The sequence below is a fragment of the Camelus dromedarius genome, chromosome 7 (genome assembly GCF_036321535.1).
Source record: "Camelus dromedarius isolate mCamDro1 chromosome 7, mCamDro1.pat, whole genome shotgun sequence".
NCBI lineage: Eukaryota > Metazoa > Chordata > Mammalia > Artiodactyla > Camelidae > Camelus > Camelus dromedarius.
In genome coordinates, this window is record NC_087442.1 from 22,671,499 (window position 1) to 22,690,407 (window position 18,909).

General features: G+C 36.6%; 1 protein-coding gene across 2 annotated transcripts in view; it reads left to right on the forward strand.

Moving 5' to 3' along the window:
* Positions 1-18,909, forward strand: part of GRM8 (glutamate metabotropic receptor 8) — a 676,464-nt gene that overhangs the window by 560,899 nt on the left and 96,656 nt on the right. The window lies entirely within an intron of this gene.

Consider the following 18,909-nt stretch of genomic DNA (forward strand, 5'->3'; position numbering starts at 1 on the left):
AGTATGTGGCAAAGTACTAATTGGGAAGGAATGAGATGAGGAAGAAGCAGCTGGAGGGGATTGGGGGAGGGGGCAAGAAGCCAACAGAAACCAAAAGAAAATATCAAGTTACTTTAGGAATCAAGGAGATTGGGAAAATGTGATCTAGTCTAGAGCCAAGGAAGGGTTAAGAGGAAAATCAGAATGTTCTGGTCTTAAAATCCAAGTGAATAAGCAATACACTCACATTTCAGGTGACTATCGAGAGAGAAAATGTTGTCTTACAGAGGTCAGTTGTTCTTGGAGCTCTGATTGAAAATTCTAAGTATTTTTAAGGACTGGAATTTTAAAAAGGATAATTTCTAAGATTGATATTGTTTAGATCTGAAAAACTAGCAGACCTCGGATTGATTTGGGTGCCTGTGAATTGCCTTTCTGTATTCAACTTAGAGTCCTTACACTTTGCAGCCAAGAGTAGATTTTCCTTTCTAAATAGATGAGACTGCATTTTTGGATAATTTATGTCTTTGGGGGAAGTAGAATGCACACTTGACCACACATAACCGAAAGAACTACTTGGCCTCTTCTCCAGTCATGGTCACAGCAAAACTGACCGACACTAAGGAAAGCTTCCTCCCTGGGACGTCACCTGATTTCACTCAAATTTTGGTGACAAATGTTAACACTCCCTAAGGAATACCGGTCTGTCAGTATTTGATTGGAATTTCTGATCTGAATATAAAATGTCCCTTTCTTCTGGAGATAGAATAAAATTAAAAATAAAATTGTTTCAACATCTTTGCCTCTTTTTGAAGAAGTTCAGTATACCTTAGGAAAACAAAAATTTCATTACGTGGAGCCTGTCACGATTGTTAAAGACCCAAGCTGGAAAGTAACTCTTTGCAAACAATAGTTACTTGGCACTTTTGCCAGCTTCATTGTAGGGAACAAATTAGGGAAACATTGGCTTTGACTATGTTGTGTAAAACACAAAACAAAACTAGATGAAGAAACTCCTCTGTCTTTGACAGCTCACTGCTTTGAGAGAAGAAATAACATTTTCGTTATTAGATTCCTCGTGAATCTTCTGTGTGCTCATTTGAAGCAGCTCAACTTTGGGGGCATAAATTTTCAAAGAATAATTTTAAGAAGTATGATAGAGCAGAGTTTTTAAGAATCATGAGAACAGGGCTGGTTCACTGCTGTTCAGCTGTGGATTTGCAAAGGCATCGTCCTCTGTTTTCTTTTCTGGAATTCCCAGCCTTGATTTGCTCTTAGTTCTTGATTTCCCTTTTAATACTATCAGTCTTGATACTGATTTTACATTTGCTTAGCATGTTTCATCCTAGCTAAGATCCAAATCCCTTTGTCATAATTTCCAACTGATTAAAGAACTAGAAATATTTGTGGGTGCTTAAGAGGGTGCTTAAGCCACTGGAGGCTCAGATGCCACCCTTTTAAAAAACCTAATTTTAGTTGTTATTAAAGTCCTATGGAAGAATAATTCCATGTATTTTTCAACCTGGTCGGCATTTTTAACTTCCAGGTAGACATTATTAACTGAAATAAGGGAAAGCATTGTACATTTTCTTAATAGTTTTCAACAAACAACAGATCAATGATCCGCAAATAAATTTAGGAGAGTAACCATTTACCCCAAAGTCTGCCATTTTATAAACCTTCTAAAATTCGCAATTATATTTAGTTAAAAATGATAGCCCACAGTGGGACAAAAGACAGAGAAAGCCATGTAGTTTTCATGAAGACATGTAAACCAGAGAAATATATGTTTTGTAGGCTAATCAAATAACCCTAAGCTGTTTAGTTTTTAAGATTGACATCAGCTCTCAATCACCTACGCTAATAGAGAAGAATTTTCAAATTAAAAAAGTGAATCATTTAGAAATACTTTATTTTTGTAATATATCTTTCTTCTTTACTATCAGTGTAAATGTGAATATATTTGATGTCATGAAATTCACAAAACTTTAAACAGTTTTGAGACCCTCAAGCTGTCTAAATCAACAGCCAAATTTCTTCCTTTATTGTTATTATAACTGGTTTATTAAATAATTTTAATTTACTGGGGGTATAAATAAAAACATTGCTCATTTCTTCTTTTCCTGTTCTTTAGAAAAGTCGAGTGCAGATTCCATAGCTGTCTGAAGATTTTTTGGCTCTCAAAAAGAATTCAGCATCATTTAGGATGGCAATCTTATATCTTATTCAAAGCTCTACCCCTTACACTCCCAAAGTAGGCTAGAGCTGTTATTTTGGCCAACTGAAGTGTAAGTGAGGGCTTGTGGGCAGTGTACAAGGCTTGTGTCCTCTTTTTGGACATCTTATTTCCCTCTCTTTATACCTGGTTGGGGGCAGGCAGGAGCCATAGGTGACACTAAGCTCATCTTCTCTCACTGGGGGCTTGTCAATAGTAGGGCAACATTTTGATCTCACTCTGACTCAGTCTGGTTCCATTTGCTGGTGACCGTGGCTGACAAGTGGTTTCCAAGTCAATAGTTGGTTTGATTTCTTTGAGTTGAGTTCAGCTTTATCCCCACATAGTCTTTGATGAGAAACCCTTCAGAAAACAGCAGCCATTATATCCCCTGGCCCTTGATATTGATCAAAATCTCCAATCAAAACCCTCGGACTAGGAGAGATGTCTTATTGCTTGACTCAGAAGCTGCTGGGAATGCCTACCTACAGTACCTGCCTGTTATCTAACTTCTGTGGTTTTTCACATAAAGGTGGAGCCACATGAACTACTACTAAATCCTCTTCCCTCTCTCCAAGCCTTTGGAAGCCACCCGCTATCCTAAGCATAACCATAGGCATCACACTTTTAATTTTGGACTGCATGAGACCCTTTATTATTGTCATTTTTTTTTTTTATCTCATTGGTTGAGGCTCCTCCAGCAAGTCACCAGCCTTCAGAAATCTCCAGCAATAAGCGCTGTCTCTACTGACGTACATCATGAGATGCCAAAAAAAGCTATCTCACCATCCTTCTCTCTAAGGGTAGTCCCAAGTGTACCTGTAGGTTCTGTTGCTCAGCAAACACCCATCCAGAACATCTTTTCTTGCAGATATTAGCACTTTCTACAGGGGGTTTGGGGAGAACCGTCATTCTGAGGAAGAAAGCCAGTAGCCTCTTCCATGAACATTGCTCTTCTTGGAAGGCTGGTGAGCCTCAGATGGATGCCCTCCCCATCGATTTTCTCCATATTTGGATGAGAGGTGAGGGTTAGGGTGGTGTGGGGGATCTGCCCTGGAAGTGGGGTGCTTCTGAAGCATCTTGGTTGGCCTTCAGGGTAGCTCACTGACTCCTCGCTAGACTGTAAGTCAGTGCAGTTTTGGGGCAACTCTTCTTCCACCTTTCAGTTTTGGCTCTCTACTTAGATTTCTGAGGCCAAGAAAAAGTCCCACTCAACATTCTGTGATGCTGTAATTTCTTAGTATTTTCAGGGGCAGCATGTGAGGCAATGAATGTTGCTGGTAAAATATGCTTGTTTGGGGAGTGTACAGCTCAGTTGTAGAGCACATGCTTAGCATGCACAAGGTCCTGGGTTCAATCCCCAGTACCTCTGTTAAATAAATAAAACTTAATTCTCTCCCCTCTAAAAAAAATATTTTTTGAATGCTTGTTTTAACTTCATAGGGCAAGCAGCAATTCTGATATAAACAGGAGACTTCAGAAGAATGGTTCAGAATGTCAAGAATTTAAAAATACCATTGATGTCATAATTAACTGAAGGTGGAGTATAAGGCCTTGGATTCTACAGAGCCAAATGTCTTGCTAAATGAAATAGAACAAGGGGAAATACATAAAAGTACCAAGAGAGCTATGGGATTGCTACATTCATTATAATGGGCTTTAAAGTTGAAAAACATCATATTCATTACAATGGGAAGTACTGATACATTTTGAATAATAATCGTTAGCCACTCACTTAACCATACATTTCTTTAGTAATTCTTTGTTTTAGCTGTCTTTTCAATGTTTAGAGCTCACGTATTTAAAGGCTTAGATTATTTTTAAGATAAGTTATACCTAAGTTTCATTTCCTAATTTAGATTCATAAATTATGTGCCACATTGAAACTTTTTATTAATATTAAATGAGTATTTCTTCAACAGTAAACACTTAGTATTACATTTCTTTATCCCTCATGCCAGGATTCCCTGGTCAATTAAGACTCAACACAGATTAGAAGACTAACCAGTCATTACTAGTCATACCTGGTAAGTAGTTCAAGAAAAGTTGGAAGTGAACACATTCTTTTTGCCACAAGAAAATGACCAAATTTTGGTGATGCCTTTGACACAAATATAATCTCTTCTTACTACTCTTTATCAAGAGTTTCACCTCAAATACTCCTACATAAAACTCTGGCCAGCAAGGCACTTTACCTCATTCAACATTTGCTCAGTCCTTTTAATGACCCATCCAGCTTGGCAGTTTGTGATTTTATCACCTCTAACTTTTTTATATGCACCCTCTGGATCATATTGCCAGATTTCAGGGCTTTGGGAAATATCCTTTTTAAAGTTAAATCAATTGGATATATTACTTAAAAGTATAAAAGAAAATACCTTATACATCACACAAGAATATCTAAAGAAAATCCGTGGATAGATAAGGAAGAATCTACAAACCATTGCTATTGATCAGAACATTATATTATCATTTTGGTAATAATATGGTATATCATCTTTGTTACTGAGTCCACCACATGACAGGCCAATAGATCGGGAGATGAGGTGTTGGGGCAGGGAATAACGACTTTATTCAGAAAGCCAACAGACTGAGAAGATGGCAGACTAATGTCCTGGAGAACCAAACATCTTCCCAAGGCAGGATTCAGGCTCCTTTTATACTAAAAAAGGGAGGGGGTGTGATTGGTTGTTTCAGACTTCTTGGTGTTGGAATCCTTTGTTCTTGCAGCTGTCCATGTAGGTCAGGTCATGGTGTCCCAGTAAACCTCCAACAAGACAAATGCTATTTTCTATTCTGCAAATTTTTATCTTTATATGAATGGGAAAGTGTTATATCCTTAAAGGTCAGAGCCTTGAGAATGGGCTATCCTGTATATTTCAGGCTATAGGCAACATTTTTTTTTACAAAAAGTGCAGAGCTTGCATGACTAAGCAGAGGAAACCGAACACAGGGTTAGAGCCAAAGGACAGATCTAATATGGAGTCAGATTTGTTCTTCCCTATTACACCTTGCATTGGTTTCTGTCTTACTACTTCTGTAATTTTTTTTCCTTGAGGAGGTACAAGATGGAAGATGCCAATAATAGTAATTATGCGTGAACCAGGGGAAATAATGAAATAGATATTTCCCTGTGTGGACTGCAGGTGGGATCATAGATCATGCATAGGGATGTCATGGGGAGGACCAGTTGACTAATAAAGTTTTAGGTAAAACTGATTCCTAGTATTGAACGTTCATTTTCCTAGAACGCACATTATGGAAAGGACTTGGGTAAGTGCACGTAACTTCACAGGCTGCTATAATAATTAAATTAAACACAGTAATGTCATTCATTAATGTATTTGGTTAACATTCCTATTTAGCCAACTTAGTAAATGCACATTTTATGAATCTTCACTGAATAAGCTGTACCACCTTCATCCAATTCCTAAATGCTATCAATCCCAGAATCTGTTTAATCCTGTCTACAAAGTTTCAAAATGGTACTTAGAGAATTATTTTAGTGCTTCTTTAGAGTATTTTTGGTCTCCTTGTAGAAGCCTATTATAGAAAATATTTACCCTATCAGATCTAACCTCTCATCACACTGTGTTCTTATCCAAAAAGGACCTGTTTTGACCAGTAAATTTCATCTGTGGCATTTTTTTTTGTTTTTGTTTTTGTTTTTACTTTGTACTCTTTGGTATTTTGCTGGTTCATTTCATCTCTGTGCAGAGATTTCTACTTATTTATTGACTCATTTATAAGTAACAGTGGAAAGCTGACTAAAAGTACTTCCTCCTGCTGTTTGAAATCTCAAGATGTAAATAAACATCCTTCTAAAATTTATGAACCGAGAATACAATAGTTTTTACGTAATTTTTCTCTATTTTTTCCCTACCTTTCCATCAAATAGATCAATGTTATTTCTGGGTTGTTTAAACCAGGTGGAATATGAGCAATTCATTATAATTAGAAGTCTTGCTAATAAATTGACTTCTAGTTAAAAATCAATGACTTACATAGTCATTAATATGGATTAAAAATTACATGAATTTGAAAACTTCACTGCTCAACATTTTTATGTTCTTTCATCTGAAATAGAAGTTCAGTCATGTCTCTAAATAAAATGAAGCAAAGGCATTGTAGGATGTAAGTGTTGCTGCTGGTATATAAGTACAGATTTACCTCCTCTGACAATACAGCCTTCTGTCTTTAGGTTGGATTTCAAGTGGCATTGCATTTGTGGCTCCAGCTGTCGGAGATCATAAAATGATCATGTCTGTTGACACAATTACAGATTCTGCTATTCAAGAGTGGAGAGTGATTGAAGAGAATTTCAAAGAGAAAATATAATATATCCAGTTGCAAATGGACACAGATGTCACTTCCAGAGGCATTAAACTCACTACTCTTACATTGAGCCTACGCAATAGAAAAAAACAAGATTGAAATTTTCAGTTCCAATTTAAAATAATGGTTTACATTCATACCACGTGGGGCCCTGAAAGTTCCAATTTATCCTCAAATATTCCTGTACAGTTGGGCGAATTCAGCAACTCAGTTGAGCATTTTTTAGTTCTGATTCTAAACACATTCCCCCACCCCCACTCTCGTCTCATTATAAGTTGTTAGGCCATTTAAATGGCATTTTAGAAGGAACTGAGTCACAACAAAACAATTTGATCCATTCACGAATTATCCAGGATGACAGTCATTGAGATGGAGTTTGAATCTCTTTAAAGTTGAAACTCTTCAACTGGTGTTGAAACTACAAGTAGCTGACAGTTCCTTCAAGATCAGCACTGGGCTTACTTTGCCTTTCCAGCTCTCTGTGACCCATTCCCCTGTGCCCAGAGCACATTACTCGCACCCCTTACTCACCACGATTTGCTCTGGCAAAACTCATAAAAGGCTGTCTTGCATCAGTACCAGCCCCTCTTCAGTAAGTGTCAACAGGGCATCTGAGCCTGGCTCTGTACACGTGTTAGATTTTCTACATGTTTGCCATCCTTGGGGCACTGGATCCTGCACATTACCCTGTCTCACCCTAATACAGCTGCCTTGGCTCTGTCTTTAGATTTCAAAGTTTTCTTCTTAAAAATATCCTAATGAGAAAGATCTCACCAGTGAGGCACTGCTGAGGTCTGCTGCTCCTGCCAGTCTTGCAGGAGACAGTGGTCCAGTGGATGTCACAGGAAAGGGTCCCTGGTCCGTTTTTGGAGGGGAGCAGCCTCCCTGCAGGCAGCTCATTTCTCAGGGCAAGAGCAGGGCTCTACTTTGTCTTTTTCTCTGTGTTTCTTCTTTACGCTGTCGTCTAACCCTGCTCTTCAAAATGATACTTATTATTATATCTGTATTTTTTCATGTATCTTTGTGGATTCTAAATAAAACTAAAGACACCAATGAAGAAGCCCTGGCACGTATACTTGATTAGAGAAAGAAACTAAGGAACAAGGTAATGGAACTAACACCCTCTTTAGAGACAAAATATTGTTTTGAACAAAAAACATATTTCATTTATAGTCTTTTCTTTGTATCTTTCCATTTTTTAAAAAAAATAGTCTCAAGCATGATTGATGTTTACAAGCCTGGAGTTTCTCTCCAAAAAAGAGGGAAAGTTTCTAACTAAAATTTATAAAAGCATATATCCTTTTTTTTTTTTTTAAGAAGACTGCTTCACCATTATAACTCTAGCTGCATTGTCATTCTTGAGCCCTACTTTGAAGCTTTACAATATAGGTGCCAATCTGAAAACCACAAAACAGTAACTTATATTTTTAACAGCCTGCCTCACTTTGAGAACTGAAATTATTCAAACACTCATCTGCTCTCCCAAGTAATTTTATTTCATGGATACAAAGTGCTTTGTCTCTTACTCAAGAAACTTTAGACAAAGTGGGACATTTCTCCAACTATATGTTTCTAACCTCAAAATAGTTTATTATTTGGGCAAGTAAGGGTAAGAAAGCACACAAGCTGGATTTTTTTTTTTTTTTTGCATTTCAGAAATGAGAAGATACTCATTTTTCAGCTGGATATGTTTGGTGTTCTGTAGACAGAGCCATGGTTCTTTATTTTTGTTTCTTGAGATGTGGCTTTTCTTTGGCATGTCCTTTTCCAGCAAATCAAATTACTTTTCATGAGCATTACCAGATGTTAAGCAGAGAGGATTCAAGTGGAGTGTTCAAGGTGGAATTCATTCTGAGAGTGTATTTCAGTCATTTTACTCTTGGAAGAATACAGTATCTGGGCATTTACAGCTGTACAAATAAACAAACATCAAACATAAAAACAAAACAAAGCTATAAGAGCTGGATAACAGTAACAAAATGCTAGTAGAGCCTTCATTTAATAATCTAAGGTATCAAATATCAGAAACCCTCAGAATAAATGATTTGCCTTGAATTAATATAATAATTGCAATACTTTGTAGAAAAACGATGATAATTATAAATAGTAATCAATCATTTGAACAGTTAACAAGAATATGGCCCATACCAAGTACAGTAAATGCTGATGTTTGTGATAACTGTTCATTTCCAATAATTAATGGGTACAGTCCAGTAAGATATAGAGTGGTACACGTGTGACAAGGCAGGGACTCTGGTTCACAGCTTCTCCAGGCATTGTGTAAGCTGGTAGTCGTGAAGTAGGGGAAATCTAGCCAGACCCGATTGGATTCTGCCTCGCTCTTAACCCAAGCCATGAAGATCATATGTTGGCCCGAGCCATTCATCTGAAGCTCCTTTCATCGTTTGCTGACTTTGCTCCTTCACATCTGGAGATGGACGCCCTGTGTGCAGCATGGCACAGTGCCATGGGATTAGGCTGCAAATCGCACCTTACTCTGCTCTATTCACGTGGACCAGATTAAGCTTCCCATGAATCTATCAAGAAGCTGAATTGCTTCTGTTTTGTTCTACTGGTGTTTCTATTCTAAATAATTTTATTTATGTTCTTTGTATTTGTTTTGTTTTTAAGTGTTTCCTTGAGTTTGGAGATCATAATTTATTCTAACTGCTCTGACCCTTTCATTTTGATTTGTAGGCAACACATTCTTCATTTCCATGATGCTCTTCTGAAAATAAGAGCAGTCTATGTCCACAAATTAAAATCTCAAATTCCAATTTAATTTTTCCTTCTTGCATTTATTCTATTATCCCCCAAACAAGATATAGAGAATTCTTTAAGAATGTCAGATATTAACCTGTGTGGTTCTTGAAGTATTCTAAACAAAGTTACATCATTTACTATCTTGGAAAATAACACATAGGACAATAAAGGGGAAGACTAAAAAAATTAGAAAAAGAACAAACAAAAAACTACTTCTAAAGACTTATAAAAATAATTATAATTAACTATAATTTCCATCCTGATTTACCCTTAAAAGCTTAAAACTATTTCTAGGTAATGTTATACCAATGTGCTTTGTCGTTTTCTTGTTCTTTTCTCCCGTATCACTCTTTTGTTTAATTTATTCTTTAGTGGTTTCTCCAAAACTTAACTTTACATGTTCTGATTTTTATCTACAAAATTTTATATATATTCTTACACCTGTATTTATATACATTTACTGATTACAGGAATGCAAATCTCTATTCCTTCAAATTAAAACCAAAAACTTAAACAGTTAGAAAGCTCTGTTTAATTCAACTCATTTAAAATCTTATTTGAGAAAAGATTCGATATATGGTATGCTTCTAGAAATGTAAAACATTGGTAAGTTATTATATATGTGCATGCAGAAGATGGGATTTGAAATTGAAGAAAAAAGTCAACAACCAAAGAGAACCATGAGATTCGGGAGCAGGGAGGTAATGCCTGTTTTACATCATCTGTGGTTTGATGAGTAAAGAAACTAACTGCCTCGCCATTGTCAATACAAAATGCGTTCAGCTTTTATCTTGAGTTTACTTGTACTCTTATGTTTTGAGTGATAAGTTGTCATTGATTTGCTTTCCAGCTGTATCATAGTTACATTATGTGCAGTTTTCACTACCATTATCACCAATTATAATTATAATTATCACCTATTAACCCCTGGACAAGCTTGTGTGTTGGAATGCAATGGAGTCTCGTTTCATATTGTAATCAGTACAGTTGGGTTAACCTCTACGAGTCCAACATCTGAGTCTGAGTTCAGATTACTAGGCTGGAATGGACGTATTAGAGAGTTCATGTCAGGCTTTGGGAGAGCAACGCAGTCTATCCATGGAAAGCAAAGTATTGCGTTGAGATTCATTCATTCATTCATATGATAAATTCACTTTTCAGAATTGTTTTTGGTCAAACGAAATATTGTTTCAGGGAACACAAGGTAACAAAGCTGACATTTTAATATTCCATATCCATTTTTGAAATGACAAAAAGGATGTATTTTTAGAGCTACATCACTAAGTTAACAGAGATCTCTGAATAATAGAAGCCATTCAATATTAACTAGAAATGTCACTGTGCTTATTTGATTAATGTCACTAAAAAGAAAACAGCACATAGAATACATCAATCGTACAGTCATGAGACTACAGCAATGACATGCCACAGCTATACATTTTCTGGAAAAAATTTTTATACAGAGACTAGAACATTTGGGGTTGTGTCCTAAATAATTTATATGTTGTTTATTGTAGCTATTTTAGAGTAGGAAATAGAAAATAGATTATCTCATCAAGCAGCAAGTAGGGGAGATGTCAGATGTATTTTGGGAAGAGAAGCAGCAGCAGCCACGGTGACAGGCAGAACAAGTAGAGAAGTGGAGACGGGGTTGGGGGGCAGGGACGGGGGGACGGTGTGTGGCTGAGGACGATGCTTACTACACCGGCAAGACTTACCCCGTTCTAGGAGGTTCGTGCAGTTTTATCCATTCAGTCCTCAAAACCTCATTTGAAGTAAGGTATTACAGACATGTTTTCAAGGATGGACTGAAGCTCAGAGAAATACTTTTAGTAAGTTATAAAACAGAGATTTAAATCCTGATCTGATTCCAAAACCTCATGCTGAATCTGATCATCTCAGTATCCTTGTCATGTCTGGTTCTTACACTTGCTCTGTCGCTTCAAGTTGGGATTTTTGCCCTTTGGTGTGCCTGTCATTTTTCGTGGTAGTTGGACAAGATGCGTTGGGTGAAAGGAACTGCTAGAACAGGCCTTTCCTGAGACTCCAGCAAGCACACTTCAGCTTTCCTGCCCCAGCACTGGCCTCTGCGGTGATTTCCTGCTAGGGATTCCCTGCGCCTGTGAGCTGGGACTTCCCCTGTTCGCCTTTCTTTCCTCTCCATTCTTGGGAGCAGTGACACTCCCCATGTCCTCACTTCTTTTAGGGGTCTTAGAACCATTGCTGATCCCAGTCTGTTCAGCCTTTTACTTGTTAGGATGGGGTGGCAACTTCCAAGCTCCTTACATGCAAAGCTGAATAGTAGTACTTTGATAGCCAGAAATGGAAAGATGTTTTTTTCTAGGCAGAGGCAAACAAACAGGAGTAAATAGAAGAAAGCCAAAATACATGTTTCAGGAAGATGGATACAAAAACTGAGTAAGGCATATAATTCCTGAATGGGCATTTTATGTAACATTCAAAAGGCAGATTGGGGCAGAGGGTTTGAGGGCTTCAAGTTAGGTTACCAATTTTTATTTCTACTTTGTATAATTGAGAAATCATTGTGATTTTCTGTTAGGGAAGGAAACAAATAAAGGGAATGTTCAGATTATTTTTATCCAGCCCTGATTTATATGTGAAAGATGGATTAGAAGAGAGAGAACAACCAGCGGTAAGCCCTTTATGGTGGTCAAGGCATGGCATTATGATAAACGACTACAGTAGGGCTGGACAAAACAAGGGGTGGATGAAAGAAAAAAACATTATAGGGTGGCTAAGGCTGGCTATGAAGTTCAACTGAACAAAATTAGAGAAATCAAGAAGAAAACCCCGAAGGCCAGATGATGAACACATTTTTAGACACGACGAGCTTTACTTCTCATACCTCGGCTTTGTGTCATGGTGCTTGGTCAGCAGACCATTGGGAACGTTGTAATAGCTTGTGCGTAAAAAGATCAGGGTTGAAGTAGAGCGATGATGTCTGAAGCCAGGGAGTGGTTGGGATGTCTGATAGAGAAGATAAGTCAGGAAACATTAGGATAAAAAATTAATTGCAACAAAGAGAAAAGAGCCAACATTCATGACAGTAGGAGTAGTGATAGGGTTCAAGGTGTCAAGAAAGGAGGACTTCAGAGAAGACATGCATCGAGGAAAGGTAATTGGATCTGAATGCTGGTACTGTCCTCACATAATGTTTAAGATGAGCACATTGCAAAAGCCAGTGGTGCAAAGGGCATAATACCTTGCTCCTCTAGGATTGGTCAGGAGAGAAAGAAGAGGAAGAAAACAGCAGCTGAAGAATACAGCTGTCACAGACGGTTTTCAAGGTCTGGAAGATCAGGGTATATTTATAAAACAGTACTGCAATGTATTTTATAACTATATGCCAAATAGGATTTCCTTATTTCTCCCCCTTTTTTGGAATCTATGGTTATATCTATAATCTTAGAGTTAAGGCTGTGCATTTGGTTTTTTCTTCTTTTTTTTTTTTTCTAATTTAGACTTCCCAGCTATCTATAAATTTTATTGGCTATTCTATAAAAACTGTTCTTTGATGTTGCTTTAATTAATTAACCATTATTCTGTCTTCTAAGTCTTTAATGCATGCTTTTATTGTTATTAATTTCCCCTCTACTTTTCTTAGTTTTATGTTATTATTTTTGCCTAGCTTTTAGAGTTGAATACTAAGTTCATTTATTTTTATTATTTATAATAAAAGCATTGAAGAAAACAAATTTTTGTTCTAAGTACAGAGTGCTGTGTGTAGCATTCTCATTATCTTTTATTTCTAAATGGCCCTAATTGCACTTCTGACTTGACTTTTTGAAGAGAGTTATTGTTCAATTTCTAAGTGGTTGCATTTATGTTTATGACTTTAATTTATTTCTGGTTTTACTAGAAACTGTCATCAGAGAATGTGGTCTAAATAGGTTGTTTTGTTTTATTTTAACCTATTAAGATTTTCTTTATGATCCATTTTTAAGTATATTTTCTCTGAGTTCTAGAATTTATCGACTTATCATTTCTGTAACTTTTTTTTTTTTCTTGTCGCTTTTTGCTTTGTTGCCCATAAAAGCACATGCAAGTTACATTTTCATTGAAACCTGGGGGTTTGGGATCCAGATTATTGTGGGGTGTTTTTTTTTTTCCGTTTACATTAGACTCACTTTAAACTATTTTTGTTAATTGTGTCCAGTTTTATAACTAGGTTTACTCACATTTTGGTAGATTTCTCACATACTTCAATGATCAGTGTCACATCTTTATGTCATGATTCCCTTCCTGGACTTCTCAAGTTTGCTTTAATTTTCAGCAGACTAGATTACTTAAGCAATTTTTTTTTTTCCCAATAAAGTCTTTTTAAAACATTGTATTTTCTCAGTAATGATGTACCTAAAAACATTTTCCTCTAGTCCTCAAACATGAAAGTAAACTTGTCAGGTTATTAATTATGTGATCATAAGAGTTTCTCCTAAAAAAATTACACTTTTTTTATTTTGAATTTGTGTTGTGGTGGATATGTTTGAGGACTGTCTTTACTTTTAATTTTTGTTAGACATTTTTTTTTGTCTCCCTTTGTTTGTATTGAGCTTTTCCTTAATCTGATACCTCCCACCAAAAAGTTTTATGTTTTTTTCAGTCCCTTCCATTAATGTTGCCCTTCAGTCCATTCACAGAGATATTTCGTCAGCAGAGAAATATTTTCTTTACCCATATCTTTGATTATATTTTTCCATAACAACTGCTTTGGTTTCCTCCTTTAGAAATGTGTGTTGCCTGTAATTGTTTTCATAGTCTTTCTGTTTTCTTCCATATTTTCTATTATTGTTTCCATCTCTGTATTTTTTTCCTCAGTGGTTTGAGAAGCTTTACAAGTTGGTCTCTAGTCAATAACGTGTTTTTTTTTGCAAACTCTATCCTTCACTTCAGTGCTTCCTGTACAGATTTTCAGTTGGCATTTCATTGTTAGCTCTCTTGCCCTTCTGTTTCTCATTCCTCCTCTTTTACAGTCAGGCTTGTTAACTTTATTTCAACCTGTTCTTATTTAAAATGTTTATTAAATGTATTTGTAAATATGATTATAAAAAGTCCATTGGTCTTACAAGGCTCATTTGAAAATGGCAGCCCCCAATATACCTGCCCTTATTTTCAGATGGCCAAAGGTGACCACATTTAACTCTTTTGTTTCTTAATGTGTTTTACTCCATATTTCTAAATACCTTGCTTTCACATACTTTCTGGTCCTGATTCTTCTGCTGTGGTAGTTTATGTTAACTTCTCACTGTAGAGTATGAGGAATTCTCTCCTTTACACCTGTCTTCCTATCTTATCCTCCTCCCAGCATAGACATGTCGTAACTTACATTTTCATGTAGCTAATTATCGTCACTTAAGAATTGGTTGCTTAGTGCTCCTTTTTGTTTCCGTTTTGGTTTTTATATACTTAAAACCAATTCACTTCTAAACTTTTCAGCAGAGGACATTTGGTTAACTGTATTTATATTCTTAGAGACATCTCTTCAGCTTCTCCAATTTAGATAATGTGTCTCTAAATAGCTTGCATCCCCTTTACCATAATTCAAAGAGTTTTCTTCACATTTCTTTTGTGCTGCACCTTCTATTTCCTATAATTCAATTTTCCCTCTTCATTTATCCTTTTTTTAAGGTATAACAGATCAACTGATAGCTTCCTGAGACAAAACAATGGAAGATACATTTTTTGGGAGAACTTGCATTTATAAAAGTGTCTTCATTTTAATAATATGCGTAGACAATTGACTGCCAAAATCTAGGTAGGAAATCATTTTATTTTAGAATTTGAAGGCACTACTTATTGTACTGGACACTCAGTAGGCCCTTTTAATCTAGAATGCATTATCCATTCCTTCTAGGAATTTTTGTTTGTTTAATAATCCCAATTCTCCATTTTCTTTTTCTGGAATTTGGATTCTTTAGATCCTGGACTGATTCTTTAATCCTCTCCTGATATCTTTCTCCATGTCTCTTTGATCTACTCTCTGGGCGATTACCTCAACTCTACCTTCTAATTCTTCTATTTATTTCTGTTTCTGAAATTATAATTCAGAATTATCATTTATCCACTTATCTAGAATTAAATTAATTATGAATTCAAATTTTAATGTAATTTAAGTATATTATTAATTATAAAGGTTTAGACTTAATTTATAAGAGTCGTTTCATGCTCTATGAATGTTCCTTTTTATTAAAGAAACTTGTTTTATGTGTGTATTTTTTAAAAAATCTCTGAAGGTATTAATAGCTTTTAGAGCTTTCCTCTTCAGGCATAGCCTTATTCTCACTTACATTGCTTTTTTTGCCCTTATTTGTTTGTTTTAATGTCTGTTGTTCATGGTAGAGATTTTCTTCGTATCCAGTGATCCTCAGATTCTATTCATATTTAAGAGTGCAAGACAAAGCTGATTGACAGCTCTCTGCCCATGGGCGTGTCTGTTGACGGTGGACATCACTGGGAAATCATGTCACATCAGAACGTGTAGACCTTTTCTTTTAGGCTGATGGATCTAAAAGTGTCCCAAAGATGAATCTTCAAATCCTCTGCTTGGGGGATGTAAGCGAGGCTGATAGTACTCTGTGAGCCAGGTGGGGGAAGAGGCCTGGAAAACTCACAATTCAGCATTCATACTTTTACTTACCACAACTGATGTCAGTGCTACCCCAATCCCAGCTGTGCCAGGTGTCCTGCATCGAAGAGACAAGAGACCCTCTGTTTTGCTGTCTCCAGAGAGCAAATCTCTAGTCTTCTGCTAGGTTGCAGGAAAGAAAGTGGTCTAGCTTCACTAATGTCAGATATCTGATCACATGATTTCAGTGTTGGATTCCAGTCCCTTCTAAATTGCCTGGCTATTTGTGCGCGTAGACGTTGCTTCATTCATCCTTATATTCCTGGTACCTACCCTGTGGATTATACCGTTATTGCAATTCATGTTTTCAGATAAATGAATACATAGTTTAGTTATAAATTGAGGAATTGAGGAAACCTTTAGCTAGATATGGCTGATTGGAAACGCTTCTCTTCTAACATCACAGAGCTCCTTTTCTTATATTGTTGCCTTAGTTCTGGTATGTTGTCTGTCACTTCTGTGTCAGAATGAACATGTCTTAATATCATGTAGGCTTTCCCTACAAGTTTCAGACAATTCCCAGCTTTTACGCTTGCTAATGTTCAAAGTTCCACATTCTCAGCACAGTCTTCACACTGTATTTTGATAGCTTTGCTTACCATTTTGTCCTATTAACTGAAGCATAGAAACAAACAATTCTGGAAAACATGAGTGTGTCTTTGTGAGTCATATTCCCCCCAAAATGCCAGCTGTGGTCTCCTCTTGTACTACTCAGTTTCTCATTCATCGCTGTTCTTTTCTATTTGATCACTTTGCTCCTGCTGAATCCAAGGAGACTTTTTCTTAATCTCTCTCAATCTTGTATTCCATACTGCAGTCTGTGGGAAGAGTCTTTAGTTTCTAGGTTTAGGGCTGAAAAGCAACATCAGGTTCTCTCCCTTTTTTCAGAAGTCGTTTATTTTTATGACATGTCCCAGTGTGATAACTCTATTCCCCTTTGGCTGCAGGAGCTGTTTTTGTTGGTGTTTAGCAGTTTCATGTCTGTCTCTTTGTGGGTAGAATATAGAGTCACGCAATCCCTAGGAATCCAGTATGGAATTGGAAAAATTTTTTTAAACCGCTGGTTTTCTTTTTAATTCAAATAAAGTATCTTATTTTGCATCCATTCATTTGGGATTAAGTTATAAATGCCTTTCAGGCAGGAAGAGTGCCATTTAGGTGTACAGTGACTAAAGCTAAATGGATACAGTAACCTTTCTGATGCTCTCATACGGAATAGCTGGAAGAATCTTAACTGGAGACAACGTTCCACTTGAATAAGTATGAGGGGGAAGGAATCACTAGGATGAAGCATACTCAGATCATGAAACACGTTTATCTTATCCTAAGGTTTCTTCATTGGGTCTAGTATGGAAAAAGCCTTTAAGCAAATTATCACCAAATTCTTTCGATTCTCCTTTCTAAACCTGACTCATCCTTTCTTTTTCATTCCCAGGAAACTCACCCACTCTTCTGCTCTTGTCTAGGGCCTCTCCTGTCTAGGGCCACACTTCTTTCACCTGGACTATTATTTCAACTGTGTTACACCTGCTCCGCTGTCTCCTACCTCCTCTGCTCCCTCTTCTGGATGTGCAGTTAGTTTTAAGTTTTTGGTGTTTTGTTTTTTTTTTTTTGACCATCTATTTTATGTTATGCACTGCCCTGGGAGCCATTAGGTACATGTAATAAAATGCTGTGATTGGGTATGTGGCTACAGGCCCCCTCCATCGTTTAATAGCTATGTGATGTGGGACAACTTACCTACTGCTCCGTGACTCCTTAAACTAAATGCGGTGAGGTGGGGGACCTAACTCACAGGGTTGCCATGTGCATTTAATGTTCATCGCTTAGGACAGTTCTGGCACGTAGTACGCCCTTAATAAATGTCATCATCATCATCACTTCTTATGTTCTCTTTGCTTAGTTATATAACCTGGCTTTCCACTGGAAATATTCATTCCAAACCCCTCTGTCTGTCTTCTCACATTCTAAAGGTACTTACTTCCTATAAATTTCCACAGTGTGAGTTAAATATACATTGAGTGATACGGACTAAGATCGAAATGGACAAGTGTTTTGCACTGAAAATTTATTCTGTTGTTCAAAATGTCACAAAAGTGCTTTATAAAGAATTATCTTAGTTTCTGCATGCATTAATAAATCATCTTAGTGTAGTAAAAATAAGAAATATGAATTATTAAAAGGAATATTCTAAGAAGCAACAAAATTTCCTGTTGAGAGTATTACCCCTGAGCTGATTTTCATATTATTTTCTTCTACCTATTGGCGATGAAGGATCTGCTTAACTGAATTTAGGTAGCATAAAGTGTGGGCACATGTACTCAGTGTAGCTCTTCATATGTAATATTTAAGTCATATTGTAAGATTTAAAATTAAACATACAAAAGCTTTTAAACAATATGCAGAAAAGATCTAACATATCAAATCTTCCTGAGAAGTTAAAATAGTTATTTTTATAGTAAACATTCTGATGAATTAATCTTACATGAAAAGATTTTACCTAAGGAAATTATTTGAAACTCTAATTTTGGTCATCTAGAATAGAATCATGAATATAGTAACACAAGTTGTAGCTCAATGGCTTATGTTTTAAAATGACCACTCCTTATAGTATTCAAATCGTAACTTTTATCACAAATTTAAGATTAAGGGAAAAAATTCTGTTTCAATACTGTTGCTACAAATACCACACACTGCATGGATGTCTACATAGGCACTATGTTGGGGTGAAAATCTATCATAATGTCAGTGCATCCCATTCACCAAAAATATTGTAGGTCTGACCTCCTGTAGTCATCCCTGAAAACAGTCATCCCTCAACACATATCCCAACATCCAAGCTTGCAGATCCCGCCTTCTCCAGCCTCAGAGGCAAGGGCAGAGGACACTTGCCTGGACAGTTTTCTCAGCATAGAGCTGGGGTGGAAGAAGGGGCATCTCACGTGGGAGGAACTGACACTAAGAGCTGAGATTG